The sequence below is a fragment of the Aquila chrysaetos genome, chromosome 4, assembly GCF_900496995.4.
Source record: "Aquila chrysaetos chrysaetos chromosome 4, bAquChr1.4, whole genome shotgun sequence".
Taxonomy (NCBI): Eukaryota; Metazoa; Chordata; class Aves; order Accipitriformes; family Accipitridae; genus Aquila; species Aquila chrysaetos.
The window spans coordinates 11,044,077-11,061,064 of record NC_044007.1 but is presented as its reverse complement, the minus strand read 5'-3'; the positions used below and the strand labels follow the sequence as shown (position 1 = coordinate 11,061,064).

General features: G+C 48.5%; 2 long non-coding RNA genes across 2 annotated transcripts; both read left to right on the top strand.

Annotated features, from left to right (window-relative positions):
• Positions 1–8,474: 8,474 nt before the first annotated feature.
• LOC121233278 lies at positions 8,475–13,161 on the top strand. Its single transcript, XR_005932304.1, has 3 exons — positions 8,475–8,910; positions 9,050–9,317; positions 12,939–13,161. It is a non-coding gene; the product is annotated as an uncharacterized LOC121233278 (long non-coding RNA).
• Positions 13,162–13,659: 498 nt separating this feature from the next.
• On the top strand, positions 13,660–16,340 carry LOC121233279. The gene is made up of 3 exons (XR_005932305.1): positions 13,660–15,137; positions 15,518–15,634; positions 15,722–16,340. It is a non-coding gene; the product is annotated as an uncharacterized LOC121233279 (long non-coding RNA).
• Positions 16,341–16,988: the final 648 nt, after the last annotated feature.

The window sequence follows — 16,988 nt, the reverse complement described above, 5'->3', positions numbered from 1 at the left end:
TCAGTGCCATGTGGCATTTGATCTTTTTGGCCTCTCTCAGCTCTTGGGGTCACCAGCATCTCCTCCAAGACTGCTTTTTCCTCTGTATTTGTGCAGCACCCAGCGTCACCGGCAAGGCTGGGACAGGCTTCTATAGTATGGAGGGCATGCGAATGCCCTGCTCATATCGGATCGGTATTAAGGAAATGTAAATAAAAATGTAAATGCATTTTTCGCAAATCAGGTCAGCACATGGGAGAGGCTCTGGCAGTTGTGGTGTCAGGGAAGGTGTGCTGATTCACAGCAGCCAAGGTAATAGCCCTGAATTGGTATCCTCTACTCCCATTTCTTTCCTCTGATCCAGGAGTATTTCTCTACCAGTGTGCAGCCTGGGGCGTGCATGGCCCACATGTAAAAGGCAAGGAAGGGGGCAGAGGGGACAGTTGGCCCCAAGCCTGGCAGAGCATCACACATCGTCATTACTGTGCGAGGAGGGGGAGCTTGCTTGCAGAGAAATGACTTTCCGTGCTCACGAAGAGACTCATGTGATATCCACTGCCATGGGCGAGAGGGATATTTTACACTCCTGATGCCTTTCATCCCAGAGGAGTTCAAAGTGCTTCTTAGACTACTTTCATAGTGCTGCGAAAGGGATGAGCAATAGGTTTTGTGTGAAACGTCCTTCCCTGCCAGGAGAGCAGCACCTACCTCTGCAGCTGGGGCGCTGGGAGCTGGAGCTCTTCAAATGCACCCACTTCTGCTGGCGAGCAAAGCAACACCACAGCATGTTGTCCTTTTAGGAGTCTGGAGGAAGAGCTGCCCAGGATTGTTTTGAGTATTTTAGGAATTATTTTGAGGGAGGGTGGGTTAAATGAGAGGAAATACCACAGATATGGGAAGGTAAACAAGTGCTTTTTGAGCAGGGAGGCCAAGGATGGCTTTGAGGTGATAGCAGGGAACAGACTGCAGATAAATTTGCTGTGCAAAGTGCCATCATCCAGATATAACACTCTTCTCTCTTTGCCAGAGAGATCTTTCATATCCCGCTAAGGAGGAAACAGCACTTGGTTGGAAGAAACAACATAGCCTTGGTCTGGTGGCACCTGGCATATTCCCTCGTCCTGGTTCCCCAGCCCAGCAAGGCTATGGAAGACCTGAAGGATATGGAAAAGACAACAAATTTGCTCCAAGAATCAGAGGTGTGTTCTTCTGGGATGATCCAAGTGCCTTCAGTTAAACTCCCCCAGCCACGAATGGCAGTTTTGGTGGCATCTGTGAGTCACGGCACAGAAAGGCATCAGGCTGTGCCACGGTCCTGCCTTCCAGGCGGTGGTCTTGGGGAGGGGAGGATGTGGCAGAAGTGGAAGAGATGGTGGAAGAGGAAGGATCTGCCACAGTGAAGAGACATGAGAGGTTGGACAGGGTGGTCCCAGTGTCCATGTTGGGCTGCGGAAAAGGGCAGGCGTGGGCAGCTCGCCGGTGTGTCCCCATCTTATCGAGGATGTCGTCCGAATGGCAACTCTGCATCCTGCGGTGCTTTACAAGAGCTCTGTGGCCATCCGCTAGCACGTCTGGGATGGCTTCTCATCTTGGATGAGCCCATGTTCACGACCACATCCATCAAGCAGCACTGGCATATGGAGGAGCTTGGGAGCTGCATGGGAGAGCAGCCAGAGGAGACCCTGGCTTGGGGTGAGCCATCTCTGGTGGCCTCCCTGCCGCTTTCTGGCTTTGCTCAGTCTGATGATGGAAGATGGTGCTCACACCTTGCAGTGTGTCCAGCCCAACCCAGGTGCTGCAGGCCACGCTTTGATGTGCCTTGCCTTTGCCAGCCATGCCAGGTTGGCTTGCTTGCCAAGCCCACGTTCAGTGTGGCGAGTGTCAGCAGCAGAGCCAAAGGATCGCCGGTGTGTGTTGGACTCTGTTTGCAAAGCCTGCAAGAAGACGGAAAAGGTCATTTCGTCTCAGGGGCGGGAGGAGGAAAGGGGCATAAGGAGTGATGCCACGTGGGTTTGTCACATTCCCTGGAGGAAAACAAAGCATCTCTGCGATGACAGGAGAGCAGCAGGGAAATAGCCGAGAGATGAAAACCAGCTCACCCCTTAGCAACCCTCTCTTGCATCTCTCCTCTCGTGTGTCTCTTCACCACCAACAGTAGGGAATAAAAAGGGAAATAAAAAAAAAAAAAGCAGCGAGATGGGTTTTGAACGGATGCCAAGGTTGATTTAATTAGATGTATTGAATTCGTTAACTTCTGAACGACGTGGCTGCCGCGCGGCACAAATGACAAGCTGCGAGCGGCGACGGCAGCGCAGCACTGACCTGCCAAAAGGTTCAGCAGAGCAGAAGGATTGACCTACTTCCATCGGCTCTGCGGGGAGCACAGGCAAATGCCCTCCGCTTGCTGTCTCCATGCTCCCTGGAGGGCTGTGTGTCCCTCCGCGCAGGGGAGAGCTCTCCTCCTGGGCTGGGGGGCTGCCAGGGAGTCCTGCATCACCCGTGGACTCCAACACAAGCCCAGGGCTGGGTAAATGGCCATGTGCCCATGGGAGGCAGCTCACTTGGAGCAAGGGCTCTTGCTTTGTGTGCTGACTGCTGGCTTCTGGCTGACACTGATTTTCTGCTTCTCCCACCTATTGTGCCCTTAAAAAATACTCCGGTATTCTCTGATAATGGACCTAAATGCTGTTGCAGTTGATAAGGGTGATAAAATCACCCATGCACACTGCCATGGCAACCTACAGCAATTGCTCTTCACTCTTGATGTGTCTCTGCTCTTTGGTGTGAGCGCAGATGTGTGGTTTTGGCTGAGACTTGCCTGGGAATTACCCAAATCTGGAAGATTTGGCTTTCATTATGAGCTCTGCCATGGATGTGGAGCCAGCAGCTCCTGGCCTTGCCGGCCACCCCTCGGAGCAGGGCATGCTTCCCCTTGCACCTTGCTGTGAGCCCTGGCAGTACCGATTGCATTTCGAAAGAATTGTCAGCACCGGGGAGGAGGCCTCCGAATAAGAAATTCGTTTCCAAATGAATTTAATAACAGTTATCAAGAGTAACCGCTGGGTGTCTGCTCCCAGCCCCACCATTGTGCACGCGTGTGTAGGTCCTGCTGAGCGCCAGGGTCCTCCCTGCAGACAGTGACCACAGGATCAAGTGTAGAAGTGCTGCATGAAACCATGGTCTAGGTTGTGTTGAAGATCGCGTGTGACTAAACGAGATGCTGACATGGGAGGGAAGCTTAGACACACCATCAGTCTCCCCTGATTATTATCTGTGTTAACCCCAGGTTGGCAATACCAAATCTACCACACAGATAGTGGTAGTCACCCAGCGTGGTAGGGAACTTTCTATTTCAGTGGGGAAATGAGGCAAAGCAGCATTGGGGAACTTGTCCGAGGTCACGCAGAGGAGATGACCGAGACATTGTTTCCCACCACCGAAGCTCTGGCTTTTTCCTTTTCCCACCTTGAGTGTCATTTCTTCTTCTGACCCCACAGCACCCCTCAGCCGGAGCAGAGAAGGGTCGCTTGAGTGGGGAAATGAAAGAAGAGATGTTATTTCACTGAGCAACTTCAGGAAATTATATGGGACGAAGAAACAGAGGACAGATGGAAGGAACCCAGCTGTCTGCTTCTGCAGAGAAGACGTCTCTTTCTAGCACTGAGGCTGCTATCAGGATTCATGATTCAGCTTTTAAGTTGGTTGTTGATAGTTAGGATGTTTTCATTTTGACTTCATCTGTTGACAAGGTGGTAAGAGCCCTGCGAGGACGCATATCTCTCCATCAGGTATGACTAATTGTATTGGGACAGCCGCATGTGTGATAACACTTCTGTTTTTCTCTAGAACAGCTCCATTACAGACTGCCTGGTAGCCGAGCCCTGGCGAGTGTTTTTGCGGGAGTTTTGCTGATTGTGCAGCCCAGATAACCTGTGAGTGAGCAAACATGGAAAGCGTTGAATATTCAGCTCAAAAACCAGAAGCAGACTTGTTTCGCTGCTTGTCTGAACTGAGCTTTTAACCGTGTGTTGTCAGTGCTTTTCAGGAAACTCATCTTGTCTGAGACATGTCATCTGGTGATGAAGTGCTCCAATTTAGGGACAGTTACCAGGAGCTCTGCGAAGGCCAGGGCTCATGGCTAGGCACTGGTGTCTTTGCAGCTCAGTGCTGTGCTTTGCTTTCCCCATCTTCTCCTTGGAGAGCAAAAGTCGGTCCATTAAAAGCAGATGCATTTTTAAACAAGAGCCAACAGTGTGATTTCTCCTAGTCTTGCACTCAAAAAACAATCTGTCCAAAAAAGCCAGCACGTGGCAGGACCTGGTAAACATTTTCTCTAGATGTTCACTGCTGTTGATCCTGTTGCTACAGGAACCCAGGAGTTTTGGTGCAACCTAAGGGCTGAATTTAAACTTCTTGTAGTTAAACTGGTTGACCCCTGCTCCTCAGGGTAACAGTTGTCTGTATGCATGAAAGCCATAGTTAGGTCCCTGAAGGAGTGTGTCGGCACAGATGAGCCTCTGACCTCAATATATCAGCTCAGTGGTCAACAGCCTTACGCAGAAAGAGCTTTGGTGTGCAGCTCTTCCACTTGGCAGAGCTTAAATCTTTGTATGGATTACAACAGAAAGCTCCCTACAAGAGGCTACACAGGCTTAAAGCCGTGCTTGCCTTTGATGGAAATCATTGCTTGCTCCTCAAGGAGGTTTGTAGTCATGTGAAAGCTGCACTAAAAGCATGCAGGTGGGCAGTCTGTCCAACATACGGAGGTAGCAGAGATCATCTTGACCCTTCCTCTGCCCCTTTTTCCAAGGAGGGAGGCAGGTTTTCCCACCTGCAGCAAGGCACCCCTTCTGGTTTAGGAGTGCAAGACTACCTCCATCATGATGCTGGTATGGGGCCGTAGTTTCTAGCTGGGCGTTAGAGAAATTAGTCAGTAGTAGTCAGAAGGGTGATGCACCAGGAGGTAGTCGGTTAGTGCGGACCTTCTGAGGGGCTTGACTTCTCACAGTAAACTCACTAAAGGACCGTTTCAGTTTTCTTCTCCTCTCCTTGCTATGTTGCCTTTGTTTGTTCTTGGAGGACAGGAGTTACCTAAGGAGCCCTGGGCACCTGAACAGAGGGGCAGAGCTCGGGACATGAACTTGGCAGCTGAGGACACCAAGGAGGAGCCTGTGCTCCTGAAAGTGTGAGAAAGCTCTGGACACTGAGAGAGGGTGCATGGCATCATGGCCTTATGACCATGATCTGTCCAGGGTGAACTCGCCACAGGTGAGGCATCCCTTGCAGGGGCTCTTCCATGTGTCTGTAGCTCTTTAAAATAAGGATGTTGTCCCATGGACAGGAGTGACCTGTCGGCGTTGAGGGTGGTTGCCCTCACTCCTGTTGGATGCACCACGGCGGGGAGAGGAGGCATGCTGGCTGCCAGTTCGGCTCTAAAAACGATGTCTGTGCAAAGTCCGTCCTTGTCTGGACTCCAAGGGGCTGCTGCGCACAAGGCCTTCACACAGTTTCCTTAACAGGCTCCTTTTCACTTTTTCCAGGGACTTGCACTGTGCTTCGTTTCAGAGGGATCCAGTGAATTAACATATTGTTGCTGCTGCCTGGGTAATTGCATGCCCAGGGTCTGCTCTGCTCCGACACAGTCTTCCCGGCTTCCCAGACAGAAAGCATCCTTCTCCTCCAGCGAACAAGGCTGCAAAGTATTGCCCTGAGACTTTGCTCAAAGGATGGAGGAATGGGAGGGTAGAAAGAGGAGGGGGAGGCTGTTTCTGAAGGCATATCTGGCTTCCAGACCTCACCTATCAACGAGGAGGAGGGGATGGGTTTTTAATCTTTATTTCTGTACCAAGGTACTAATTTTGACTGAAGCTGTGGTTTCTCTTGCTGATTTGTACAGACCTTGGTAAGGGTGCAGTTACAGAAATTTAGGCCAGCAGAAGTCACTATGGGGGCTAAGAAACTGCTTGAAATTAGCCATCCTGGGTCACACAGGAGTTTCAGCAGAAGTTGAAACTGAGTGATCTGATACCCTCTTCTGTACTGAAAATAAAAACCTATGAATAGGTAGATATAAAAATGCTTACTGGTCTCACTTCCAAGTACAAAAAAACCCACATGTGGATAAACCCTTAGAGCCCTCTAAGGCTCTGTGAGAATAGACCACATCTCAAAACATGTTGGTGAGCATATCTTCAAAGCTGCACAGGTTTCTTAATGGGGATGCAGGTTTGCATTTTTAAAAGATGTTATTTGGTCAGGGCTGACTTCTGGTGGGCAGCTGGCATCCCTTAGGCTTTGATCTCCAAAAAGAAATGTAGTTATGTGCAGTGTGAGGAGGGCAACTTTACCCCCAGTACGGCTTGGCTGTCAAGCAGTGGCATGAAGAGGACAGGGAGCATCAAGACTCGGGGATGGAGGGGAGGAGGTTGGTTTATGGCTCCGCCACTGACCTCCTGGGTGACCTGGGACGAGGAGATGAACCTCTCCCCTTCCACATCCTCCTCTCCTGCCCAACCAGCGCATGTGACAGTTGCTTCATGGTTTGTATGGATTCTTGTGAGAAGCCAGAGCTCAGCGGCTCTGTCTGTGAGGTCCCTTTTCATCTTCTTCTTGGTTGTGACATTTCCTCTCTCTTTGCCACATAAGTTATTTTGACTGGAAGCAAAACATTGCTCCAACACCCTTTATGACACAAGGGATGGAGACAAGGGGGAGGCCGTGCTGGCAGTGTAGCTTGCTTATCCCGCGCCAGAGCATTGCAGCTTGCGGGACAGAGGGAAGGCTTCTTGAGGCATCTCCATACTGTGGAATAGAGGCTTCAGCCTTGGGCGGTACAGAGAGCCTTTTTATAGTCGGCATTATACACAAGGCTTAGGAAATCCTGCTTGTTCTGTAAATATGGGGTGTATACAGGAGGGAGGAGGTGTGACTGCCCTCCAACACTGCTCTTGTGTGTGCTGCAGATGGGACATGGACAGAGGTTCCTTGGCCCCTGATGCCCAAACTGAGACAGACAGTTGCATATGGGTCACTGTGGGATTGCATGTAGAAGTGGGGTTTGTCATTTCCTGGGGGGAACATAAGGTACGGTGCCTAGCGGTGCCTTCTGGGCCTTCATGGTCTTGGGATGTGGTTGTTTCTCTCAACTCTTTCGCTTGGGGGATATCACAGTACCTGAGCACTGAGTGATTCCCACCCTTTCCTCCAAAACCTCTGCGCTGGTGGCAGTTAGAAGATGACTTGTAGGACTGTAGGATAATTCAGGCTGAAAGGGACCTCAGGTGGGTCCGCTGTGACCAAGTTGCTCATGACTTCATTCAGTTAAGTCTTGAAGACTTCTAGGGATGAGAGTGCACAGCCAGCTCCATGGCTTGACTGTCATCACATGGAAAAAGTTTTTCCTAACACCCAATCTGAACTACTTTTGTTTCAAATAATGCGTGTTGTCTCTCATTCTTCTGCCAGACACCACGGTGGAGAACGTGACTCTGTGTTCTCACTAACCTCCCCACAGGTGCTGAGGGCTGCTGCTGAATCCCTCAAAACCATTTCTTCCCCTGGCCCAGCTCCCTCAGCCTCTTCTCTCCAGGTGAGTCCACCAGTCCCTGGCCATCCTGGTGCTCCTCCACTGCACTTGCTCTAGTTTGTCAATGTGTTTCTTGTACAGAGAGGCCCCAAACTAGATGCAATATCTAGATGAGGTCTAATGAGGGCTGAAATCTCTTGCCTGTGCTCCTGCTCCTGCAGCCCAGGATGCTGTTGGTCTTTGCTGCAGTTTCTTTCCTAAGGTCCCAGTTGGCTTGCGGCCCCGATGACTGCCAGCCCAGCCCTCGAGCAGTGGCAGAGCTGCTCAGCTGGGATGCTGGGCTGTGCCTCGATCATCTCTTATGTAGGACCTGTCACTGTGCTTGGAAAGCCTTAGTGTTTCTCAGTGGCCAGGAGGGAAGAGGAGCATGGAGGAACCCTGGGGTGACAAAGACCTCTTCTCACTGCTAATGACATGGGCTCCCACCGGGAGAGGGACCAAGCCCAGGCAGATAATGTGATGAACTGAGTTCTGCAGAAAAACACAAAGAGGTGTAGTGTTATAATTACCACCGTCTCACTTACTCATCTGTAAAGCAAGTTTTTACTCGCTGCTGTGCTTTCCGTGGGGCTGTGACTGTTGATGGCCACAGAGAGCTGAGGTCCTGCAATACCAGTGCAAAGGGTTGTTGAACAAATCTCGCTTGCTGTGCTCGCTGCTGGGGACGAAGCATGATTCCTGGTAGCCATGTGTAGAGGAATTGTACGTATATAGGTATGTATACCATATTGAAACAAAATGCTGCGGTTTCATTCTGTGCTGCCAACAGTTAGTGTGTGGGTTTCAAACCAGCAACCTATATTCTTTAAGATCCACGAGCCTTGGGAAAAGATCCACTTTTTTATCCTGTACTAATTTAAAAAATGCTGGGGTTTTTAGTGCAGTGTGGTAGAAATAAAAGACAAAAAGGAGAAAGAAAAGACAGAAAGACTGGTACAATCATTTTAAAGGTTTTCTGCTTTTCTGTTCATGTTCTTTTCAGGAAATGAGACTGACTATATATGGGATGGGAATAAAACCACATATCACAAGCCACTGTCGAGTTCATAAAGTGACTGCATTGAAAAAGTAGTGAAAAATGTGTTCTTACTAGTGCCTTCCTAGCCCATAGGAATCCTGGCTGTGGCTTGCAATTGTAGTAGGGTGAAGATTTGCATTTTCAAGTTGGCGGTTTTCCTTTTTACTCTTCCACTTCCTACAAGCTAATTTGGTGCTGTGTTAATTGTGAATCTGGAATGCAAATCAACTCACCTGCTTGTTTTTCTTTCATTTTCAGGTTTTCTAACTATGGAAGCTGTCCTGAGGAGCTGCATCACGCGCTGCTGCCCCCAGGATGGGATGCAGAGGTGGGAGTGAGGAGGAACTGCAGTGTGTCACTGCAAGTTGCTTTCGTGAGGAGAGAGGCTTTCTGGCATGTCATACGGTGCCAAAAGCCATTCTAACCTTGACAGCAAAAATCCTTATCCTTCTTGTGGTTTTTTCCAGGACAGCTGATATTTCCTGTTAGAGATGCTTTGTATGCAAATCAAGGTGGTACAACAAAAAAAAGTCCTGAAAGCAATCACACTGATAAACTCAGACCACCGGGGAATTCCTGCCTATCATTTTTTATCTTTTCTTTTTTTCAGTTCTGTACAAGATACTGCTCTTTCTTACAGTCTTTCATGTTTGTCCTGCCAAACCTTTTGCTTATGAACTACAGCGCTTCTTGCATTTTGCAGGGCTCCGTGTCAGTCTGCATGAATAAAAGGCAGTAAGTGCTGGAAATTGGGGTTAACAGTCCCTCTGTTTCAGCTTTGCCCTGCATTGCTCTGGTGCTTTCTGATGTTCAAGCTAGCCAGCTAGCCATGAACCTCACACTACAGATTGCCATGTGCCTGTAGTGATGATCTGCCTGGGAAGGCGAGCCCAGAAACCTTCAGGAAGCTCAGGAAAGGAAGGAGGAGAGGTAGAAAACAAAGAGAAGCCAGCAGAAGTTTACTTAGTAACTTAAACAGGAGCAGGATTTGACCCTCCTGAGGCACCTTAAGAGATGTCGTGCTCAGCACTGCACTAGTGCAGTGACATGAGTTGGTCACCTCCTCGCTCCAGCAAAGCAAACTCGCATCTGCCCAGCCTGTGCCCTATACGTATCCCTAGAAGCGCAAAGGGCTGATCAAAGCCTTGCTCACACGAGGCTCCCACCGTGCTGCCAGCAGCAGCATCGCGCTGATGCTACAAGTTGTGAGGGAGAAAAGAAGACTCTCAAGAAAACTACATGTCAGAGCAAGAGAGAGCTGCACAACTGCACGGCCTGGAGAATATTCCCGTGTGTGTCCAGAGATACCCGCTGCAGCCCAGGTCTTGTTGAATCACACTGTGGTTGTTCTGGCCTTTGTGTGGGTAATGGTGATAATCGTTGTGTGTGGTGTTGGGTTTTGTTATTTGGGTTTTCTTAAATGTAAAATTAACAGTCAAATTGGCGTTGGCAGGGCAGCGAGCCTGGTGCGGCTTTTATCTACCCTGAACCTGGGGACAAAGGGAGAGAGGAAAATGGCTTGACCGGTTTCGCGGCTGTGCGCATAACGGTCCCGGAGTTCAAAGCAAAGGACAGAATAGTGAGATACCCAAACCCGCCTGGGCTTTGACTGATAAGTCGCATTTCAAAGCGAAAGGCAATCCTGAAGGGGCTCTCTCGAGTGGCTGAAGCCTCCAGTGCTGAGTCTTCTTTAAAAGGGGATTTCATAAGGAGTAATATGAACAGAAATGGCTCTTTTGTGGTTTTACACATTCCAGGCATGCCAGGACTGTTCCTGTCAAGGATAGGCAGTCTCTGGGGTTTTGGGTTCTTTTTTTTTTTTTTTTTTTTTCCAAATATTTGCCACAAACTAGCAGCTGAAATGGTGAAAAATAAATGAGGGTTGCAAAATCATTACAGTAGCAGTAATGGAAACTGTGAGGCTTATATTTAAACTGGCTGTGGGGTTTCACCACGTTGTCTGTGCTGCTGCACTGTTAGGTTCGCTACTTTTGCCGGCTATGATGCTTCAGGATGGATGATTTGAAAGCAGAACTTTAACTATTGGTTACCCAGAACCTCAAAAAACAGTGCTTTAGGCTTTTTTCAGAAGCAATACCTTTTCAGCTGAACCACTGTTAAGTATGAATCCCTTTAGTGTCAGTGCAGTTATGCGGACATACAGCATCTTCACGTTATGGCAGCAGCATTAATTGCTGCAGATCTATGGGTACAGAAATGGGATACAGCTACTCCTGCTTCAGGTGCTCTTATTTTTATTTCAAGCAGGCTGCGCCAGTTTGGATTGCACCTGTACACTTCAACAGAAACAGGATTTTAATTCATGTAAGAGCTTCCACGCACAAAATGACGGTGCCTTAAACCTTAAAGAAGAGCACCTTAACTGTGCCTTAAAACAGTCTGAAGTTTCACATGCGGTAAAGCACTAGATGGTTCGTGTAGACCTGGCCTGTTAGGTGGGTGTCTAATTCATAAGCCTACATGTCCTGTTGTTCTAGACATTTGTGCTGCTCCTGTTGCCGTAGTCCTCTGTGCCATGTAGGTAGCAGGAGCTCACGGATGGCTGAGACAGCCACAGCCAGAGGAGTTACTGTCATCAGCTCGCTAGCTTGGGTGCCACAAAGAGTATGGCTGTAACAGCGTGTAATGAAGTGTGGACCTCAAACCCCCCGAGACACCCTACGCAAACGCTCAGCACTTTTATCAGCAGCACCATGCTGACCGCTGCCAGCTCAGCACCTTTACGAGCTGGAGTTGGACCTTCACCTGCTCCGCAGATGAGACTAATCCCTCCGTGGGGGGAGCAGAAAACTGAGCCACGCTCATCCTGGCAGAGGCTGAGCCATGGGGGCATAGATGTCTGCCCGGAGAATTTGTTTTTCAGCCTGGGTTTGGCCATAGCACGAGTGCAGGCAAAGGGTGAGATGCAGAGGGTGAGAAAACATCTCTTTGAAAGCGGCAATAAAAGAGACACTGTTGGAATGAACCTTCTGGCTTGGTTTTATTAAACGTGAATATGGTTATTTAGTGATGAACAGGAACGGGAGTGGAATTAGGACGTTGTGCCTGAAGCCCCTTTCTACCCTCCAACACAGGCTGATGTTACAGAGTAATCTCCAGGCTGTCGCCTGGGCTGTTGCAGGTCTGTGGGCGAGGAACTTTAATCACCGGGGTTCTCATCAAATGCTGCACTTGCAAGATACAAGGAAGAAAGAGCTTGTGTTAATTCAGTGCTCAACGTAAATATTTTTCACCTGAGAAGAGTCTGGTCTTGTAGCCTTCTGGGCTGCTTGCCATTTTGGGTTTGTTGCCATTTTAGGTTTGTTTCCTTAAAAAAAAAAAAAAAAAAGTTTTCTTTACCCCATCAGTGCTTCCAACCACAGAAATTTGGAAACAAAAAGTCAGAAGGTGTAGTCAGCAGCGAGCCGTCTTTTTACTGGGCCTCTCTCGCAGGGGATGGCCTTGAAGTGGATTTTGCTCTGGCCACTCAGGGTCTCTGCTGTGGAAATAGTTATTGCTGTGAAACTGTAGCAAGCTTTACAAGTGGCAGAAAAAACCTACTTTTGTAACCAAATAAATGTGTTTTCCTTACAAGTCACACAGATAGGTGTATGTTTGGAAAATTTTTGTTCTGAACCAAAATAACTCTTCCACTGTGTCATCTAGAGTGGGAAAACGAGTGGACCTTGAGTTGCATTTTAATGCAGATTTCATCCATTTTACCGCAGCAGAAGGTTACGTAGAGATGCTCTGTTATCCTTCCGTCGGTGTGTCCTTGCCTGATGTTTTGTGCTTCAGAATCTCCATTTTCCCCCTTTTTGATTGTTTGAGAGTTTTGATAGAGTGGGCAAAAACACATAAAAATTTTCATGTCCTTGGGAAGGCTATGGCAAGTTATGCAGTGGTGAAGAGATGCTGACAACCTGTAGAAGAGCCAGGTTTTGACAGCATGGGAAGTGGTTAGTGCCTCATTTGACGTCCTCGCATCAAAGCTGGACAGTAGTCTAGTCGAGATGCTCTGTTTGAACCACAAATTACTGGGCTTCAGGCAGAAATCACTGGATGAAATTCTGTGGTCTTTATTAGGCAGGAGGTCAGACAAAATCATTTAGCTGGTTTCTCTTGGCTTTTAAAATTTATGAATCACATAGTCAGGAGGGTTTTTTTTGAGTTTCCATGAAAAGTTTGCCTTGGTAGCATGCAGACAAAACCCATCTGTTCTCTTGTCCTTTCATCATACTGTGTTGCTTTCGAATTGTCCTAGAAGGAAGATGAAATTGGGCGTGTTACTTAAATTTCAGTATAGCTGGAAAAAGCAACTGTACCTTGATTATTATGGGCCTTCCATGACCACAGGAATGGATGATGCCTAATGCCAGCCCTGATTTAACAAACATCTGAGGACCAGCTCATCCCTGCAGCATAGCCAACAACTGTCTCTTCTCTGTTCCCTGTGGGAATTGTGCACCATGGGATCCTGCAACGAGGTGAAGATGGAAGGAAGGCTCGTAAGGCAGCATATGTGCTCTTGTTAGTGGCCAGATACTCCATCTGCAAGCCACCAAACCTGGGGCTGCAGGACCCACTGAGAAAGTAAGAGACACCTTAATTACCTGGCTGTGTAAGAGTTCCTGGACTCTGGTCCTACACAGCACCTTGTTACAACAGGAGAATTTGGGAAAGCCCAGAGCGATGCAATAATTGGAGAAAAGAAGAGGAAAGTCATGTGGCAGAAACATAATGAAAATAAAAATGTGAAATAATGTCACTTTCTTTCCCAGCGTGCAACTGGGATGAAAATGCAGGCGTGAGCGGAGCACTTGCTAATTGCAGCCCTTTCCTCCCTGCCAAATGTGACTTGTAACACGGTGCCGCCTGGCACTTGGATGTTTCAGCAGTTCAGTAGACATCCCTGGTTGTATGCCCCAGGCTTGGCCTGTCTTTGCAGCAGCTTGGACCCACTTTCTTTTGTAAGAAAGAGCTCCAACACCCTTCCTGTCCTACAGCAAGACTTCTATCCAAACCTCAACAAGGTCTCAGTAGGGGTTTCAGGCTAATGTCCATTTTTTATTGAGGCCCTGGTATGTGTGATGAGATGGTTTGATGCACCCAAGGCTGCTTTCTGTCACTTTGCCGAATGGTGTGGGACAACATGTATCCGTAGGGCATAAAGTCCCCAGCTTTCCATGTCAGGGGACTGCAACCAGCTGCTTATTGGGGTTGGTCCATGTTGGCTCCTAGTCATTGTTCAGGAAGGTGCTAATTGTCATGAGCCAAGAGGGTGTGAAGGAGCAGGGTAACAGCAGACATGATTTGACTACCAGTGTCTGGGAATATTCCTTTGCATTGCATAGTAGTAAGGATGTAATCAGCCCTTGTAGGCTACTATCTTATTAAATAGCACCAATGCAAAAAAAAAAAACCCCTCATTTATGGCAGTTGAATGTATTGCAGTGTAGTTGGGAAAAAAGAATTCAGGTTCTGTCTAAAGCCTGAGTGAGGCTCTCTTGGGAGCACAGTATCAGGGAGGGAGTTTAAGGGGTTGTGTGTAATCGTGTGAAAGTGAGCTCTCGATGGAGTAGTGGGACAGAAAGGTTCTCTGCAACTCTGGAGAGCAAGTAGCAGGGAGGTGACTTTGTCCCTTTAAAGGAGGGGACGCTGGCTGGTGTCTGCACTTGAAGAAGGGTGGGGAAATGCCACGAAGAATTCAAAGGAGGGTCATAAATGGCTTGGAATTGCCAAACCAGAACTCCAGGCTTAAGGAGCTCAGTTTATTTGGCTAATTGGGATAAAGGCTGGTGAGGGCGTGACTTGATTGCCATGTCTAGTGGAAGAAAGCTTCGATCAGCAGGTTTGGGGTGCAGAAGGAACTCTTGGAAGTTTTATGCCTTTTTTCAGATTTTAGAGGAAATCATGTGTCTCTACGGTTGCAGCTTTAGTCTAAAATACTGGGCGTACTAGGTAGAGGTCTTGGGTGTAAGGAACTGATCTGCAGTGTACTGAAGGCAGGACGGGCCATTTGAGTCTTTCTGCCTTTATGCTCAGAGCTCTGATACTCCCTAACACCTTCCTCTCTCCATCCCTGGGGTAGGGTAGTTCTGGAACGCTGGGCATAGTTTAAACTATCAGGTCAAAATGCTTTGGAGCCATCTCAAGGCAGGCATCTAAAATAGGTGGGTTTCCCACTGGTAATGACTGTTGTCCTCCAGTGACCGTGGGGGGAGGCCAGACAGCTGGTTGAGACGTGGACTCCTGAACTTTGGATGTCTGAAGCTGCACAAGATGAACCCCCCCTCACCACCTGCAGGAGTGAGAAGGAGCTACTAGAACAAAGCACCTAATGAAATGCTGTCTGACGCCATCCAAGACGAAAATAATACAGAAACTTTAATCAGCTCTCACAAGCTGAGCAGTCCCTGGAGGTCCTGTACCGAGCCTGACCCACTTGCTGGGCCCCAGTGGTGCGGCACCGGGCGCTCCTCCGTCTGCCTTCGGAGAAATGAAAGGACAGCGATCTAAAAAGAGACAAGGAGGCACAGGGGAAGGCACTGAGTGGTAAGACTTTATTAAGAACGAGTTGGGCTATTTTGATCATTATTATGTGCAAACCTGCCTTCTGCAGCATTCCTTTTTTTGAGCGGCTGAGAAAGAAGGGAGGTGTTTGGAGAGATTTGTTTTCAACCTGATCAAATGATTTCCCAGTTCCCTCCCTGCACCCCTGCCTGCTGCATTCCCATCTCTCCAGCCGTGCCATGTTTGGGAAGCAGCGGTGAGCGTGTGTCCTCGGGGCTGAGCTCCAGCACCGTAACTGGCCTGGTATCAAGGGGCTGCTCCCATCTCAGGCTGTAGCCTGCTTTGCGGTGATGGAGGGAGGGTTCTTGCCACCGGCGAGTAGCAGCATGACTGTTTTGCCAAATGTCCCCGTTTGCTGGCAGGACTGTCTGCAACGGAGGCTCATGATGAACCCAGTCTCCCGTCCCTAAGCTCCTTAAAGGAGATGTGACCACTTTGCTACGGCTTCAGATTGGGGCATCTAAGCGGACAAAGCAATGGTGGGTAAAAATCAAAACCAAAATCTCTTCGAGAAGATGATAGCAGTGGACTATTTGCAGCAAACCGTAATCCATATTCCCTTCCAGGAAGATGTTGCTGGGAAGATGATTCCCACATGCTCCCCAGAAGGGCTGCTGAACTGCCAAACAAACACCGAGCTTTCACCCTCCTGCGTGTACCCATCCCGCGAGCTGCAGCTGGGATGCCGTCAGCCCTCGCTGGACCCCAGGAGGATGCGAGGTGCTGGCACTCGCCGGCATGCCGAGGCCTGCCTGGCTGGACACCCCCGGTGGAGCGATGCTCCAGGGCCTTTGGACAACGCTCCAGCAAAGTGAGAGCAAACCACCTCCTCCCTGGGCACAACACACCTTGATTTTCTGATATTTTTTTCTTTTTTTTTCTTTTGGCTGACTGAGGAACTGAAGTACAATCCTCTTTCACCTATTTGACATTCATTCACTGATGGATGGCCGAAGGTCTTGTTTGGTTTTTAACTGATAGGGTGATGATGTGATTATAAACCTAACATTCGTGGCGTATTTTTGAGCCATCTGAAAAGTGTGAGTCATTACGGAAAACGTGAGAATGGTGAGGTTTGTGGGATAAATTTTTTTAATCCCTGAATTTCATTCCCAGTTTTGAATGAAGCAACTGTATTTCATGGGAGTGAAAAAACTGGGTTCTTTCCCCTTTTCTTGCTGCAGTGTTGGCTTTTTGTTTTGTTTTGCTTTTTTTTTTATCAAAATGTTTACTCACATATGAAGATTTCCATATGTTAAATGGTTTCTGATAAAGAAGTTGATGGCAAAAGAAAAGTGACGGTGAGGAGAAGCCAAGCATTGGGTTTTGGTTTTCTCCGATTTTTTCCTTTTTATTTAAATTTCAGCAAAATGGCAAGCGTTTCATTTTGACCCACTTTCAAATCACATTAGCGAATAAATACAGAATGGGAGGTGTGATCATGGTGAACTTCAAAAATGCAGCAGGTCAGGACAGGAGAGACTAGCAGCAATCCTGCTCTGATGGTATGCCCAGACTTGGGTGTTTTAGTGTACCTTACCATTTTTTTTGTTACCAGTAGCAAATTTCCAGCGAGCGGAAGGGGATGCGGAAAAAGGAGCCACCAGCGCTTCTCTCACCATTTTCCTTGGCTCCCTTTCAGATGACAGCAGCGTGCATCTCACAGTCACCACGGCTGCATCAAGCACTTTGTTTTTATGTAGGGCCCATCGGTGCAGATAAGTGCAGACAGAGAGACGGGTGCTTGCTCTGGTCCCTGAGCTCTGGAGCCTGCCACTAGTGCCAAGGCTGAACTCAAAAAGCCTTGCTCGGAGGAAGGGTACATCAACTCCG